Genomic DNA, 18609 nt, shown 5'->3' with positions numbered 1-18609 from the left:
AGCCTGCAGCCGTTCGGGGGCCTCGGCAAGGTCAGCGGCTGCTAATCCACATAAATTGCCGAACTACGAGCAAAATTTGTAGCTCATTATGAAGCGCTTTGATGCGGCATCGCTTCTATCCTTCAGATGCCAATTTCCTACAGGCAACACCCCCCTCCCTTCGATGCCGCGGTCATGTGAGCGCCCAGGGCAGGGCTGGGGTGGTTTTGGGGCCATTTCTGCCGGGCTGGGCTGGGCAGGGTCCCCCCGGCTCCTTTCCAGGCTGTACCTGCCCCGCTCCTCTCCCGGCTGTCAGTGTCTGATCATTTGGAATCATCAGGAATTCATTTGGCTGATGCTGCCTGGCAAGCCTGGGGGTAGAGATGGATTTAGCACAGTCACTAGACAGCTGTGTGCTAAACTCACTGGCTGTGGAACCTATAACGAAAGGATTTAATTTTATTCCCTAATAATCCCTTTTCTCTCAAACAGGTCAGACTGGAGAGGCTGCTGCTACTGCTGCAGCTTTCAGCCTCCCTGGTGTTGTTATTGCTGGTCAGTCAGGCAAGACATTTCATCTTGGGGAAAAGTTTTCCTTTTAGTATTATTTTATTGAACTCGTTTACTTGGGACACTCATATAAAATTTTCAGTTCCCCTGAAATACCTCTGCAGAAGTTTTTCTGAGGGAAAGATTTCAGTGATTTCCTCTCCTCCTCCTGAAGGCAACTGATAATTCTTGGTCAGCTGAACCTATTTGCAAGTTGGTTGCCTAGTTAGCAATTAATTCTGGTTGAAAAGTAAGGAATTAAAACATAACTAAAAAAATATTAACATTCATGCCTCATTTTGGCCATTAAATAAAGCAAGTTCTCACCTTTCACCCAGTCTCCAAAGGGACCAAAGGTGAAACACCTGATATTGGGTTGGACTCGATAGTCTTAAAGGTCTCTTCCAACCTGGTGATTCTGTGTTTGATATGACACTGAACAAAATATTTTACTTGACCTAAAGCAGTTTTGGGAAGTTCATTTTCTCACTTTGGTCGTAAAAGGGAAAGTTGGTTATTTGCAGAGCTTTATTTGTAAGCCTTCTCCAAGCTCCTCTGGAGGCCAGGGGTCTGCTGGCAGGGCAGGGAATATACCCCATGTATGTTTCCCTTTTTCTCCATGGAACATGCCATTAGTGACCCAGTTTTGCTGGAGGTTTCTTATGCTCTTACCAAGGTTTCATGGCATGGGGAGGCTTTGCACTTGCCCCATTAGGGCAGGTACCTGGTTGTGTCTGGATTCCATGGCAGTGCAAACATCTCACAAATCTAGTCAGAAATAATTGGGATAACAGGGGCTCCTTAGTCTTCGTTCACTCAAGGGTCACAGGACGTCAGATTTGACTTTGCCATTGAAGTCAGCTAATGTACTGGAAATGCCTTCATTTTCCCCCTCTGGAGGCATGGGTTCAAATCTGCCATAAATTACAAGTGACACAGGTTCAGTGGTCTTAATTAAATCCCACGAGGTTATTTTTGTGTGTCAACACTCCCCTTCTCCTCCCTTGTGCAGCCTTTGGAGCAGCTGAAGGGCAGGGAGGACTCCGGCCCTGCAGGTGGAAGTTCTGGGTGTGGTGTTCAAGTGATGGAGTTGGCTCTGGGCTGGGCTACAGCCAGACCCTGACTGTGCCTGGTATCAATCTCCATTGAACTTGTGATGTAGTAGATATTCCTCGTAGGTTTAAAGGATTCCAGTCTGTGCAGGGTCGTTATTCCTTGTAGGGAGATAACTGGCTATAGAGGATTTCTGTTATCCACAGCATCTCTCCAGCCTGCAATTCATTGATTTCCAATCTGCTTTGTAAAGGTGCAGAATAGGGGTGATCAATGCTACAGTGCTGATGTGAATAAAGTGTGTCCCCTAATCTGCATTGCCAACAGCCCACTTCTGATATCCTGAGCTGACCTGGTCATGACTGTCTCTTACACACATAAATGTGCTGGCTGTTGCCTTGAAAGCCTTTGGAATTGGAAGGAATCAGATCCAGTGCAGATTTTCCAGGGAGTGGCTAGGCTGATTCAAACCTCTTTTAAGCTAATGCTTTTGTAAAGGCACTATATGTTGCTAACATTTCTCTTAGCTTGGATTTAAATTAAAAGCTTTAATTGGTCTCCTGATTCTCCTAGAAGCATGTTTAAAAAAAAAAAAAAAAAACAAAAGAAAAAAAAAAAAGAAAAGAAAGCTAGGAGAAAAAACCCCAAGCCCCAAAACTTGCCATTTAGAGAACTGTTTAGAGAGCAGGTTTTTATTTAATAAACAGTGATCAATTGAATTGATTAACCATGAACACATTACAGCAGAGTTTGTTGTTGCTGCTGCTGATAATTGCAGTTCACGTGCATGAGAATATTAAATGGCTGTTTGCAGGATCATTTTCATGCTCTTCTCATTTAACAGAATGGAGAAAACAACAACTGTTGACAGTGATTTTGGTTAGGACTGGAGTGCTGCAGACTGTGCCCTCAGGATGCCTGTGCAATAACTCCATCAATTGTGGCCATTTACTCTGCACTTCCAGACATTTCTGCAAACCTTGCAGCTGTTTTTTTACTAATTCGCTTGGTAATTAGATCTTATCATGCTGGCTCCACGGCTTTACATAAACTGTAAGCATTTGGAGCTGCCATCTGAGACATTTTAGAGTTGTCTGTGTTGTTTTGTGCTGCTCTGCAAAGACCAAGGTGCTCTCAAATGCAGTGGAGACAGGGAAGCAGTTTTAACAAACGAGTTCCTGCTGATTTGAGAAGGTTTCCATGGAAGATAAGAGTTCTTTCACTCAAATTAACAACTGGAAGCCAAGTGGCAGTGATGGATTCATCCTGCTGGATTCTGGGCACAAGCTGGGATCTCTGCTTTCTCCCCTCCAGTACAAATCTTTGATTTTAGGAGGATTTGGGGCTTCAGTAAAAGTGTTGTACTGTTTTAGATATCCCATTGATGTCAAGGAGAGGAAAACCATGGTCCTGTGAGCTCAGGGTCAGCAGTTGGTATCAGTCATGGCCAAGTAATGTGAATGGAAAGCCTTGAGCTCTTTTGTGGCAGCAGGCCACCTTGGGATGGCTTCATGCAGTGCTCAGTTTGGGAGCCATGGGTGTAGGTGCCACTGCTGGTGGGATGCCTGGCTGACACAGACCTGCTGATCTCAGAGGAGGTGTTCTGTCAGTGGCTGCTCAGCTGGTCAAAAACATCAGAGCATCTGATGAGCTTCCCATGCCAAAGGGAGAAGATGAATTACTCTTGTGAAAACTAATGATTTGCAGTGAAAATTTTGTTTCATGGCTAACGAAATTGGGGCCTATAAGATATTTTCCAGTTTGGTCTCTGCACTGTGGTGAGATTGTAGAACATATTTCAGTGTACACTGGTGGGTCCAGCCACACCAAACCTTGGGGCAATGGAGACGAAATATTTTGGAAAGGAGGTGTAAGGCATCTGAGAGCCTGATTGAGAGCCCACTGTGTGAAGAGAGGCTGCTTGCCAGCCCTGGGCTAACATGGCTAAACAGAGATAAATCTGTGCTGGTGGCTGGGGTCCTGTGGGCTCACTGACATGGTCACCCTCTGTCACTGCTGCCCCTCTATCCAGCTCCTGGTGCACTCTAGAGCAGGTGCAGGTCCAGAGAGTGTCACACGTGTCCCTGGTGACAGACTCTGAACTCAAAAGCTTTCTATTTCCACATCACATCTTTGTTCTGCTGGTTCTGTGCTGTGCCAGTGAGAGGTTTCAGAAGATGGCTTCAGTTCAGGGGTACTGTTTGCTGTCTCTGTGTCTCCTCAGTCACAATCTGGTTTTCTGGTTTGCGCTCTCTGTGCTTTGCATTACCTCTGGGAGGACAAGCCAGGCTGGGTGTGCTGCAGAGAACTGACCTTGCTCTTAGGAGTTGAGAGAGGTGTCTGCAATTTCAGTCCAGGTCCCATAAATGGCAACTTTGCAAGGTTTGCATCTCTAGAATTCCACCTAGTTAGGGATGAAACTTGGTTAACAGGACCCCAAAGAGAGTTTGAATGTAACAGATGTCAGTGTAACATGCAACTCTTCAGCTTTTTTTTGTGTGTTTAAACAAATCATTAAAAAATTTTGCAAGAAAATCTCATGAAGTATGCAAAAATATAATGGGGAGAGGCAGCTTTTCCAGATGGGCTTTGGTGCTTGTGTCTGTCAGGTGATACTGGCAGATGTCATCTTAAAGGTACTTTTGGCACTTGTAAAAGTAGTGGTAGTAATGCAATAGCTGTGAAGGTCTAAAGAAGGATGTGAGGCAATGTCTGTAGGGAGAAGGGACACATTTTATTGGGTAACTGATATAGCTGGGGAAAAACCACGAAATTTTGGGGACAGGACCCCCCCCCCCCCCCCAAAGTTTCTGAAAGTTTTCTGGAGTTCTGAAGAGAGACAGGTCAAGGGCTATATAGGTTTAGGCATTTTAAATTATCTTGTTTAAAGCACAGCTCCTGTACCATGGCCTTAAACTGATGCTTAAAATTTAGTGCTCCAGTGGAGCTGATCTCTGAAGACTGACTAAGATTTCAGCAGCACAGTGGAAGAATGCCTTTGGAACCCCTTGGGCTTGTCCCCTCAGAGGAACCTTTCCTTAATTCCCTTCTTGCCATGAAAGATGCCAGTGAAAATGGCATAGGTGTTCCATTAGAACCATTAGAAAAGTCTGCAGAGGTGATCTTTTCTCCTTCAGAACTTCATTAAAGTTCCTGTGAGGTGTTTTAAGCAGCATCGTCATCTCTCTGAAATCATGGCTATAACTTAGTTTGTACTTGTGCCAAAAATGATATTATGGACCCTTGGGTGAATTCACTGAATTTACACTGTAAAGTGTAATAATTTCAGAAAAAGACAAGTTTGGAGCAAGTGAATGTGCTCTGCTTACAGCTGTGTTCCAGACCTTGGCATCTGCCAGCAGCCCATGCAGTAATGGGCCATGCGTGTGCATTTTTATCACCTTCAGCCCCAGTGCAGTAGAAATCTGAAGTTTAGTTTGAAATCTTTAAATTAGCGCTACATACCTCACAAATAAATCCTCCAAGTCACTTATGGCTGATGTGCCCATAAATTTCAGGGTTGGTGGTGAAGCAGGAGCTGCAGGTAGATGGATCTCAGGACACCTGAATGGTGACAGCAGCATGTGCCACTGGGATTTAAATAATAGCAGCAATAATAACAACAATAATATCTTTTTAAGCATAGATATATAATTTAAATAAGTGGATTCAAACATGTGGGGTACATACCTGTTCTGCAGAACACAGAGATAGTTATTGTGGCTCTGGATAAATGATGATGTGGTCAGACCTGCATGACTAATTAATTACCCCAGGAAGTAAATGCTTTAATTTGGAGGTAACTCTGTGCTGTGTAGATATCTTGTGTCATTTGAAGGGACCTGGGAGGTGAGGCTGTGGCAGGACACGTCCCTGTGGATGTGGTTCTGGGGTCCCAGCCTGGCTCTTTAATCAGGCTCACATCTCCCCTTTGCAGCAGCGCCAGCGGCCATGGGGAGGGTGCTCGTTTCTCCATTATGTGGGAACATGTGGAGAGAGAATTTACTCCTCAGGTTCTGAAAGCTCTGTGTGAACTTCAATATAACAGTGCCAATTTTAATCAAAGAAATGTACTGTGGATGTCACCTGCATTTTTATCCAGTTCTCTTTGACAGAAATAGAATTCCGAGTCCTGCTAGCGATAGAAAGGGCAGAACAGCCCACTCCTAGGCTCATTTTGCTTGCTGTTATTCTGCTACCATAATTACCTCTAAACATAATTATGGGCAAGACAAATGACATTTTTAGCTTTGGTCTTTAAAGACAAGAGTTAATTTCAGGCTTTGACCAGAACTATGTTAATTAGCCTCTACTCACTCTCTTTGTATGGAATTACATCACCCAGGACTTAGCATAGGTTGCCTTTCCTGTATCTTTGAGTAATGAAAGGACACGGCATGGCAACCAAATCAAGGGCTGCTGCATTAACAAGGCCACTTTTCTGCCCATTTATCATCTATTAAAGGTGCACTAGTTTGTAAAGTAACACCACCTTCAGCAGGGCCGCCAAGAACAGCTCCTCATTTATTTTCTGCATGGTTTAAGTTGGAGTTAGACCCACCTTGTAGCTCAGAGGTGACAGCCAGTAAGAAAAAGTACACTAATTGAGACATCTCAAGGGAGAAATAGAAGAAAACTGAAAAGGTAATTAGAATGAGAGGGTTTCAAGCTGGGTAAGTAAAATCGAATGGAGGTGCATATTAGGGGCTGTTACAGATGGGAAAGAAAGTACTTGGAGAATAAAAAAAGTAAAATGAATATTAGAGAACAGAGCACCCTTTTCACACATGAAGAATAGAGGATAGAGATAAAAAATAATGTAACAGTGGAGATACAGGCTAGGGGGAAAAAACCCTCCAGAAGTATGAAGGACATATTTAAATGTAAGAGAGAAAGAATGGGGAAAAATAATAGAGCAGATCAATTACCAGAGCTGTAGCCAAGGAAAGAGAAACTCTCAAATGAATATTTCTGGAGCTGTGGAAAAGTCTCCTTTCTTTGTGGGAGATGTAGCATGTGTTTAGTCTGTGTGGGAGGGGTTTCTTTTGTGGGCTAACTCAGTATTTAAATTTGCTTCAGTGTCAGTAGCTCAGCTGGAGTGTTGGGGTGAATGCCTGCCTGGACAGAGTTGGCTTAATAAGATGTTGTTTGGCAGAGTTTGAGCTGATACTAGACCTTCTTCTAGTGGTTGAAGTTTTTGCCCCTCAGTGGTTTTTCCTGTGTGTTTTTCGTGTCCATAATTAGGGACATGTTAAGGTCCAATCTCAATTTTTCCCATTTTAAGCTTTCCCTTATCTGCCTGAAAGTAATCACCCAGGTTACCCCAAGGGCATTTCCACCCCCACACGGGGAAGCTGAAGTTGTTCTGCATTCCCTCAGGCAGATGCACACCCACACCAAGGCAGTCACATTTTTTGGTTGAGTGGAAGATGACCATTGCTTCCCATTGAGGTCACAGATGGTTAAGCAGGATTTCTCCTTTTGCCTCTGCTGGGAGTGAAGAACTTCTTCATTGGGAGGTAGAGAAGTTGGAGCATGGCTTCCTCTGGCTGCAAGGCAGGAATCCCAGAATGGTTTGGGTTGTAAGAGACCTTAAAGCCCATCCCGTCCCACCTCCTGCCATGGCAGGGACACCTCCCACTGTCCCGAGCCCATGTCCCTGTCCAGCCTGGCCTTGGGCACTGCCAGGATCCAGGGGCAGCCCCAGCTGCTCTGGGCACCTGTGCCAGGGCCTGCCCACCCTCACAGGGCAAATTTTATTTTGAATAGCTAATTTATATCCACTGTCTTTCAGCCTGAAGGAATCTAAATCTTTCCCTTTTCAGGGAGGTGGGACCCCAGAGCCAGGTAACTTATTAACCCTAAAATACCCATGGGATCAGTGTCCAGTGGGCTGGAAGGACCCAAGGGCAGCTCTGCATCCCAAGGAAGTGCTGCCCAGAGGGACCTGAGCTCACTCTAAGCAAGAAAATCATGTTTGCACCCAAGTTAAGGAGTCAGGGGAATTCAGCAGGAGCTGTGTGTCTGGTTCTCTTGGTGGCACTGCACCAAGGTCTTGTTTGTACAATGTCATGTACAGCAACCTTGGGGTGTCCTGGGCAGGGCCACGAGTTGGACTCGATGATTCTCATGGGTCCCTTCCAAGTCAGGCTATTCTGTGATTCATTTAACGCTGTTTATAGTTACTAATTTGTATCCTTGAAATTAATATCCACTCACTGTGGAATTTTCTGAGCCAAGTAGAGTATTTGTGGTTTAATTGATAGTCTCAGTGTGTTTCTTATTCATTGTCTGTTAGATCTTTTCTTTGTAAGCTTCACCGATAAAATTGTCAGAGAAGGGTTTCTTGTCTCATAAAAGTTCTACTGGATTCTGCTTGAAATTTGGAAAGCTTCGAAGCTGTTAATAACACTCTGTCTTTTTTTAGCCACCAAAAATTTTGAACATTTGAGCAAAACCTATTTTCATATTTCCAATTTCTTTTGTTTTGTATTTAAGAAAATTAGCTTAGAAACTTTAAAAATTCCAATTACATTTCAGAGCCTGATTCTGTTCTTCATGAGAAATAACTAAGAGCTTTTGAAAAGTTGCTAAGCTAAAATAAGAAAAAACACCCCAAAATTAAAAAAGGTAAAACCTTCAGACATTTCAAAGAACAAAGGCATGAGAAATTTAAAACAAACCAGAAAACCAGTATGTGAAGTTAGACATACTCTGGCTATTTCCTATTATTTTAAAAGCCATTTGTGTGGCAGGAATGTTCATGGACAGTCAGGACTGCAGTATTTGGTACTGGTTGCTGCCTGAAGAAAGGAAAAAAGTAGATCTTTGCACCAGACTGATTACCTGAGTTATGGAAATTCTCTGGCCATGTACTTCCAGGATAATCTTCTTTTCTTTTGCAAGACACCGCCAACCTTCAGCAGAAGGAAACGGTGGCAAGTTCAGTGGGAAACGACTGAGCTCTCAGTCCCAGAGCTTCAAAGATCACAAACTCCCTCTGAGGACTTGAAAAACAAAGAAAACCCTGTGACAGAGAATATTCTTCTTCATTCATCATTTGAAACCCTGCCTCTAAAAGTGTTAAGAACAAGTTATTTTCAATATAAGTTAGCCCCAGGGGATTTGATAAAAGGCACTTTTCTTTTCCAGCTGGCTAATCAAAAGTGGTCTGCAGAAGACTTTAGTGACTTGGAAGGCAGTTCTGAGACTCCCCCAGACTCAGCAAACTTTCCTGATCCAAGGAACCAAAAAACAAAGATGTGTCACAGGCCTGACTGAGTATGGGAGCTGGGAAGACAGAGCTCATTCATCAGAAAGCCTGGAAATCTCCTGGGGAAAGGTGGAAAGTAAATTAATATCTCATCTGCAAGCTCCTGTAGGTACCTCAGTACTGAACTGTTCCAAGTAAGAAAAACAGGTTTCATGTTTGAGAGACATTTGTGTCTCTTCCTCTCCAGATAATGTTACTCAGAGTTTTCTCAAAAAGAGAGCTGCAGGACTCACAGTTTGTCTTTCTTAGGCACAGCCTGTTCTGCCAGAGCTAAATGAGCATTTACCAGAGCCTTCTCCTGAGGCTGGTGCTGAAGATTTGGGATTTGCAAAGTTGGCTTTCCTTTCTTGGAAGGAAATCCAGACCCCTTTTTCACCTCCTGCTCCTTGTGGACATCTCCCCTGACACCAGCTGGGGATCCACTCACAAGCAAGATGATGGATGACTCTGAGGAAAAGGCAGCAGCGATTGGTTTGTAAATGAAGGAGTCCTAAATGTAGGAATTTTTCTCTCATGTCAACAATTTTGTTATTTGCTTTCTCATGCTGCACTGGGGTGGTCACTCAGGCTTGTGTCCAGTCAGTGCATGGGATTCATTTGAAGGTATTTTGATTCCTTGAAGTATTGGTTCATGCAATCAAACCACTAACACTACTGCAGATGACTGTGGGCATATATATATATATATATATATACACACACATTCAAATTAGCTGTTTTATTGCTGAAGGTCAATTAATGTGGTTCCATCCTCAATAATCGCTGCTTGGTTACACTCACAAAAAATCTGAATTGGAGCAACATGTGTCAGAATAGGCCCAAAGTATTTCAAGGTTCACTTATGAGCCAATTTATATTTAATAATCAGGGAGCTGCTAAATGAACTTCCCTGTTCTCAGAGCAGACAAGTGCCTGGCAGGGACTGTGACCCTGTCACCAGCCTGTCCCTGATAACGTTCACTTTGTGTGGAAGCCACATTCCTCAAAGTACCTCCTTTTTCCATCTGTCTCTTGTTATCCGTGTTTCTGCTAGGGAATTTCATCAATTATTTCCTAATACTTAATGTCTGCTTTTTATTTGGGTTGTATTTCTTATGCAGAATCATGTATGGTATATATATAAAATATATCTCTATGTTTTTCTATTTATTTTCTCCATGCTCTGATGTTATTGTCTCTGTCCATGCCCAGACCTAGGCAGACAAATTAGATGAACAAATGGAAGTCAGTGTCATTAAATGTCTGCAAAAGCTTCACCCAAATGTTGTTAACAGGTGGAGAGAACAGATAACATGTGCCCTCTCTGACTTCATGGCTGGAGGGGGACACACGCAATGGGGTTTGATGCCCTTCAGCAGATAATCTTCTGATTTCTCATCTCATCAAAAAACCTGTCTGGCTTTGAATTTCTGCCTGCCCTTTTGAAAAGTTTAGCTTAAACATCATCATTAATTGGGCTTTACAGTCCAATAATAATTACTAATATTTGGCACCACTGCCTGTCTCAGCCTGTTTATTCCCAGAAACCTGACTGCCTTGGAGGTTCTGTCTCTCCTTTCTTCTTTTTTTTTTCCTTTTTTTCGTTAAACAGTGGGAAAAGCCCCTGAATAATTCATCAAGAACCTTTTACATTATGAAAAATATAATCAGCTGGCAGCACTGAGATATCTTATTTCTACAGGATGCTAACTCAAGTATTACAAGTGACTGCAGGACTGATGCCAGAACGCAGTAGGTGTGGATTCACAGAGCCCTCTTTGTTCCAGGCAGTCTCAGCCCGTGTGCAGGGCTCAGAGAAGGCTGGGTATTCCTCACCATGCCTACCTAGTGCCAATTAATAATTTAAATCCATTAATCGGTTAAGATGAACACTTAGTGTTGCTTGACTCGCCACCACAAAGTGGAGGGGGTTTTTCCAGGTTAAACAGAAGATCTAAATTCTGTCTTCTTGCAAAGGAGCTGGGAGTGCCACAGCTTCCTTCGTGAGAGGCTTCAGTTTTTATTTGGGAGGTGGGGGTGGGTGTTCCTATGCCAAAAGTGCTTAAGTAAACAGTAATATCCGTACATCATAAGTAGATGTCTGAGAATATTAGCTGTTTATTTCTCTGACATACTCAGAGGAGTCTATGGGGGGCTCTTGCAGGAGTCAGGACCTCGATGTAATATACAAGCTTTGATTCTGATATTTCCCTTGATAACTGTGCTCTACCATATTGGGGTCGGAAGTCAGCAAAGGTTCATTGGCTGTTGTAATGCTCACTGTCACCAGTAATAAGTACAAAGGACTTGCTTTAAAAGCTGGCTTATAAAACTTTAAGGAAACTTGGATTGCTTAAGTGAACTTCCAAGGCTCTTCAGGGGCCAAGTGCACTTTGGTTGTCTACTTATATTAATTTCATAGAGTTTAAAGGGTCAAGCAATGCAGTTGGTGATGCTTATTAATTTATGAAACACAGAGCCTTGCACTATCTCGCTTTGACCACTTTCACTCTCCTTTTAGAAAATTTAATATACATTAAAGCTTGCTAGACAGGGGCGCCCTAAAGGATTAAGCCCAAAGTTCACAGCTGGACTAAAAGGTTCAAAGACGTTGTATGTGCAACACTGATTTGATTCCAAGTGACATTCAAACAACAGAACCAAATTGGACATGTTTGAATGTGTAAGGAAACAGCAATTAGAGGAATACCACAGAACAGCAAAGGATTAGGATTTATTTTCCTTAAAATGGTAAAACTGATTACGGCCTTGTTCTTTCTTTCGTGGGGGGATGTGTTTGATCGTATCAGCTTTTGGGGTCAGTGGTTGTCAAGAGCATATTTTGGTGTTACAACACAGCTTGCCAAGCTCTGGAGGTTCATGCAGACTTAGCAACTTTACAGAATATTTTTGATTGCTGTGGCAATGTGGACTGAGTTCTGGGTAGGAAAATATTAGCCAGAAGGGAAGCAGGAAAGGAGGAATGGATAACTACTGGAGAACCAGGGTGAGGATTTAGGAATGTGGCATAATCCAATTCAAAGGTATTTTTGCATTCTGTTTACTTGCCTTTGGATTGCTTTGGTGTCTTGTCTAGGGGAGATAATTCCAGAAGCTGTTCACACCCAGGCTGCAAATTTGATGTACTGCATTCAGGTGACAAAGGGAACGTGATTGCAAAGCTACTGGGAAAATTGGAAAGCAAATTGGCCCTGATGGTTGGTCTTTGTGGTGTCCTTTTGGAATCAACAAGAGGGAGGAGAGAATGAAAGACAGGGAAATGAAGAGTGTCCCACTGTAACGAAGATGAGTTTATTTAGCCAGTTTGTAAAGGGAGAAGCAAATTTCATGTTATGCCAGGTCTGATTCTTGAGGCCTTAAGGAGCCTTAAGGCAGCAGTTGTACTTCACTGGGAATTTGCAGTTGTAAAGAGAGACTCTAAACCCTGTAAGGGAGTCCCAGTGGTGAAGAGTGTTCACATTGCAGCTGGGTCCAAAGAGCCTCAGATAAGATTGTGGAGCCCTGTGGTGCATCACATGCTGGGAGACTCCGTGGCTGGAGATGATTCATAGCTTTTATGGGTGAAAAAGGACAAAAATGTGGGGGAAGAAAACAGCCAGGAAGAATTTTGTGTGATCTGTGGCACTTCATTTCCAGCCAGAGAACAGAACTCACATGTCCAGGACTTGAGCAGCCTTATCCTTGTATTTTAAACCCTTTAAACTGAGAGAACAATGCAGAAAATCCCAGAGGACACATGAGAAAGGGGGTTGTACCTAATCCCTTTATCATTTCTTTGCATTTACTTGCTAACAAAATATATTTTTCTTTAGAATGGCCTCTGAGATTTTACACTATGGGGTATTTGGTTTAAAATATACTGTAACCTTCCTCTTTTTAAATTGATCAGATCAGCCTTGAACACTCAAAGAAAAATCTGCCTGCTCTGAATATTGCCTGAGGATTTAGAAAGGTCTTTCTTGGAAACAGAAGAACAAGATGAAACAATTATCTGTAAAGCATGGTAAGAGAGAAAAAGAATAAAGGAACGAGTTATGTTTGACTTGTCTTCTTCCAAGAGACAGGGATTTTTTGGTTTTTTAGAGTAGACTTCAGATATGGGAGATTTGCAGTGTCTTGCTTGAATGAGTTTCAAAACACAAGCAGTTTTCCTCCTGCTCTGGTAACTTGTAGACCAAAGAAAGTCTTTGTTTTGGCAACTTGGTTTGCAATCAGACTGTATTATTTGCTGCTTCAGTTGTAGGAGAAACTTCCCTAATGACAGGTGTCCATCAAATAAATGTTATCTTCAACCTGAGCAGAAGCAACACTAAAATTTCAACGGTGTTATTAATAAACAAGGAGCCAATGGATGTGATCACTTACTCTGAGGTGTCAGTCACACCTCGATGGCATCTGCTTGCAGGTGTAATGAAGAAAGATTATCATTGCTGTAAGTGACTGCAGTGGCTCTGGCCAGCAAATAACAAAGGCATTGTCACAGTGACCAGCCCTGCCTCCCAGGTGCTGACACTGGTCAGTGATATCTCTGTGGGATTTGGGTCCTCGTTTATGTAACTGTGGTTGTAAACCAGAAAAAAAGACCCTTCTTAATAATTAATTTCATGCCGTTCTGTGCACTTCTAAATGGAAAACTCAGTCATGACCAAAGCTTATTTGTGCACTGATGAGTTAGAGAAGCAGCAGTTAAAGACCTTTAAAGCAATGTCCTTGGTTTAGAATTGACAATGCAAATGTTGGCAATAAATGAGTTTCTCCAGAGCTGATTTTGGATCCTGATGGGGTGAAGGAGGAACGAGCCATTTCCTGTGTCCTTTGGAAATGCAGAAATAAAAAATTCTTTTAGTATTCCAGCTCTTCCTGGGGTGCTAGCTGCTGTTGGGAATTGTACAGAATCCAGAATCCTTCTGTGTCTGTCCTTAACTTAATTTGTAGCTGCAATTAAAGGTGTGTGAAAGGAGCTTGGATGCATGGCCCCATCTGCACAGAAAGGGACAAATGTGAATAATGAAACGGACCAGCCTAGTTCGGATAGAGCTTAGCCAAACTGAGAAGTGAGGACACTTCAAGACCTGCTTGTCTTTTATAGAGAACCAAACACCCCAAAGGCTGCCTTGTTTAGCTGGCACTGACCCCTAGCTCTCCTGGGAAGGGCATTTCAGTGTCTGTGTATGTTTCCAAGACTGGAAAATATAAGAAGTGCAAGGGAAGTTTTTGGCTTTAAAATCCTTTTACCATCCCCAAATTTCTGTTGCAGTCACGGATGATGCAATACAGAGTTGATAAATTCACCTGCAAGTGTAAAAATTCTAGGTTTTGCTTTGGCTTTCTTGCCTTCCCATATTCCATCTCAGTCCAGAACAAAGGGCTAAATCCTGCTGGAAACAATTAATCCCCAGGGGCTGGATGCTATTGTCTCTAATGCACACATAAAAGTCAGTCATATCAGCTGCAGATGAAATCACAGATGAAATCTTACTAATTAATTGCATGAACTTTGTTTCTGCCTGGTTTGAGATTCTCTCAGCCTTGCAGAAAGATCTGGGCACCCATACTGTACACCTCAACGGGGCTGTTGATTTTCCAAGGAAGACTAAAAATTTTTTGTGCCTAAAATAGCCCTGTAATTACTTCTGCTTGCATGGTTTTGCAGTTACAAAATGGTTTCTGAAAACTGGTTTTGTTCACACGTGATTGAAAAGATGCCCTACGTTGTTCTGCCAAGTTAGGCACTGATTCAGGTTTATGACCATATCATTAATATTTTAGTACTGCATCAGTAACTGGTTGCTATTAATATGTAGTGAAACAGTGATATAAAAAGGGAGATGTTCCCAATCATTTGGCAGAATTTGCATTACAGCTGGATGAAATTTATAACACATCTCCTGCAACCTACCAGTCTGAACTCCTGTTATTAATTTCTGCTGTGTTTATTTCTCCTTTATGTTCACTTTGGGCGATATTCTATCAAGTTTCCTGGCAAGCACCGCAGTGGATATAGCTAATTTCAGCTGACTGCAGGGGAAGGACTTTGCAGAAAGTGAATTTTGAATTAGCACTAGTATTTGCAGCAAAAATCTCCCCCTGAGAAGCCTATTCCCCTCGGCCTGGCGTCAGCAGCACTTAAGTGCATGTGAATGGCCCTATTGACTTCAGGTAGGCAGCTGTTTAATTACCTTCCTGAATCAAGGCCAGCCAGGAAACAACTCCCAGCGCAGACCTGGGCGCCTCCTCTCCCAGTGCTGGACTTCTGAGAGTGACCCACGCGCTGTTTGACTCGGTAATTTGGCAAATCCTTTCCAGCGGAGAATAAATTTGAGGAAACCATCGTTGGGCGCGCCGAGAGGCGAAATTTGTGCAGTGTATTTTTCATGACGAGGCAGCTATTGCCCGGATTTATTCAGCCTGCTTGGCTCTTCCTGTTCCAGCAGCCCCCGCAATGCCATTTTTTCCCCCCACACGTTTTATTTAGGAGCTGTGAGCTGACAGGTCTCTTGCCTGTGCACCAGGAAGGCGGCGTGCTGCACGCAGCGTGCTGCACGCAGGAGCAGCAGGATAAAGAATGACATGCTACTCTCTAAGCCACAACTATTTTTTTTTTTCCCCCGGCTCGCATCTGCTCTTGTCCCTCTTCTGTTCTCAGATCACTCTTCAGCTTCCCTTAGGAATCCAGCTGTGTCATCACATTGTGTGGCATCCTAATATTTCATACTAAGCTGTAAGCCAATTAGGAATGACTACTTACCATGCTGAATCATAGGAAGAGAAAAGGATAATGTGTCCTTCATATAACGAACCTCCTCTTTTTTGGCAAGACAGATCACCTACACCTTATATTTATAAGCCCTGTGGCTTTTCACTCTACCCAATTAGGGTGCAGCTTCCACTCACACTGCTGCAATATTTTAAGGGACTTATTTACAGATGGATGCTTATTGAAAATGCTGACCTGCTACCATTGTACCTCATGGCACCTTTCATCTTCAGAGACTGAAACGCTGGACAAAACTTGATGTTGTAATCACCTTTAACAGGATGAGAACATGAGTGCAGCAAAATATAAATACCTTGTCCTGGGTTCCTAAATGAACTGGTGACCCTGCATGAGGGTATAACATTATCACATGCTGCACAGAGTTCAGGGAGATGTTGATTAAAGCCAAACTGTAAAATAAAGCCTGTTAACATCTAAAAGGCAGAAGAACAAACCATTGAGGTGCATTTGGGAACACGTGAATTGTTTAGCAATGAGCATCAAAGATATTAAAATATATTTCCCATGCTGAAGTAATTAATGGGCTATTATGGCAGGTGTCTAAGCTGCTCAGGGGTCTGGGATAAATTGCATTCCAGCAGAAAATGTGAAGTATGGTTTAAATGGAATAGTGTTAGTTGTGGTGGAGCCTTTAGGGTGCCCCCTTTCCTCCAACTGTTGTTTCCTTTTCCCAAGGAGCTATTGGTGGTGTTTATTGTCCAGGAAGAGATGCACTCCTTTAAATTTGTAATGGACCCTGGCAGTGCTGCAAACTGAAGACTCTGGTGACGTGGGGCTGGTACCTGCCATCCTTCACACCTTGTCCAGCCTTGTTAGTCCTCACTGCAATGCCAGCAGGGCAGCTCAGAAGCCAGTCAAGCCCCCTCAGGTGACAGATTTTGGGTGCAGTCACAGCAGGAACTGCAGCCATCTGAGAGCCCTGGCTGTGGATGCCTCCAGGGACAAAGGACAGGCTTGGATTTGGCTCCCCAAAATTCCCCAGACCAAGTCCAGCCATTTTTGTTTTTATTGCCTCTGCTGCTAAGAGAAGTTGTAGCCAAACAAAATGTGGGAGCCACTGATTTAGACTTCTTCAGTGAGATCCAACCATACCTTGCTGGGGTTCAATTTCTGCCTTTCTGTTCACATCCCCTTGGTTTTACCCCCAGATACCTCTGGGACAAAGAATCTCCCACAACCTGCCAGACAGAGCAGTGGTGAGCTAAAACACCAACATGTGGGGCTGAAAGCCCAGAGCCAGGCAGCTGTAGGGGATCAGGGAGATCCCTCTGCTTTCCAGGGTAACCAATCCCACCTGTGCTGAGCCCATTAGAGGGCTCAGATCCACGTGGTGGGCTCTGAGGGTAAGGTAGAGCTGAGGATGTTGCCCTACAAGAGCTTTTGCAAGTAGAGGATGAAGATTTATGAGATTTTTCTTGCTAAGAGAAATCTTGAGTAAGTTGAAGTTAGTTCTGCTGCAAAGGTTTTGTGCTTTGTCTGGAATAATGCTTGTTTTATAAACCTGGAGGTTTAGAAACCTTTTGGCCTTCAAGAGAAAATTGCCTGTTGAGGAGCTGTACCTTTTGTATTGTTATTCGAAAATGTCTCAGTTAATCATTACTAAGGGCCTTGCCAGCCTGTGTTGCAAATTTCTTTTTTTTTAAATGCAGCATGTATATAATTTATAAGGTTCCTCTCCACATAGATAAGGATTAATCTTAAATGTCAGGGTGGGGGAGGAAAAGGTACATGACCCAGAGGGCAAAAATATTGAGTGCACTGGTGCTGGACTTGACATTCCCCCAGTATTCCCTGTGATAACATCAATCTCAAGGAACCCTCCTGGTATAGATACAGAGCTGCTGTGCTTAATATGTATTTCCAAAGGAATTTCATAGTAATTGAGCATTAAATGATGTCCACTTATTGTAAAATGTTACTGTTTTTATTAAAAATTATAAATGGGCTTTAGCAGAACAGATACGCCAGATTCATGGCACCATCTCTATTAGTCTTTATGCTACAATTGTCATTGACCAGCTTTACTGCGTTATTTTTAGATGGTTCATAATTTCCCTAGCTGATCAAATGAAGATTTGTGAGCAAAGAAAGGCACTGGCTGATTTCTGTAGTGCCATTGATTTTTATTCTCCTTGTTCCACAGAACACACTTTAAAATCTCCCAGTGTCTGTGATGGGGCTCATGAGCACCTGGAGGAGCTGGTGTGGCTGGAACACGTGGGCTGCACTGGGAATCCCAGCCTGTGGAGACAGAGATGCCCGAGCTGGCCTTGGGATGGCCCTGCTGGATGTCCAGGTATGAGCTGGGCAGGTGGGATCTGGGGTCTGTGCAAACCTGTTGGCAAAGGAACCACTGGCCCGGGGCTGCCTGAAGGGATTGGGGCTCAGCTTTGCAGCCAAAGAAGTGCCTGTGCGGGCAGCTGTGTCTCATTCCACAGCATTTTAGCAAAATGGTGGCGGATTTCCATCTGTGGAGATGGTCAAGGCCAGGTTGGACAGGGCTTGGAGCAGCCTGGTCTGGTCGAAGGTGTCCCTGCCCATGGAAGGGTTGGATCTAGAGGATGAGCTTTAAGGTCCTTTTCAACCCGAATCACTCCATAAATCTATGAAATATTGGCATTTCCCTTCTCTACAGACAATGGTTCTTGCACAGGGTACCAAATCACCCACTCGCACAGCCTCTCCTCACTGGGGGTTTCAAATCTTTTCAAGTTTGAAGAACAAAACTAAAGTAAATGTGATCAAAGTTTGGTTCAGTTTGTGGGGAATGTTGGTTATTTCATCTTGCTACTTTGTGTTATCTGGGGATGTTTGCACATTACAAATTTCTGAAAAATAAGTTAACTGAAAAATGGTTACTAAGATTGAAGGGAATACGGTTTGAAAATTGAAAACTGATGTTTATTTGCAAAATTTGACCCAAATATGTTAATTATTTTAGCCCTCCCAAGATTATAAAAGAGGTCATTAGATGTTC

Source organism: Ammospiza caudacuta, chromosome 10 (genome assembly GCF_027887145.1).
Source record: "Ammospiza caudacuta isolate bAmmCau1 chromosome 10, bAmmCau1.pri, whole genome shotgun sequence".
NCBI lineage: Eukaryota > Metazoa > Chordata > Aves > Passeriformes > Passerellidae > Ammospiza > Ammospiza caudacuta.
This window is presented reverse-complemented; position numbering follows the sequence as displayed.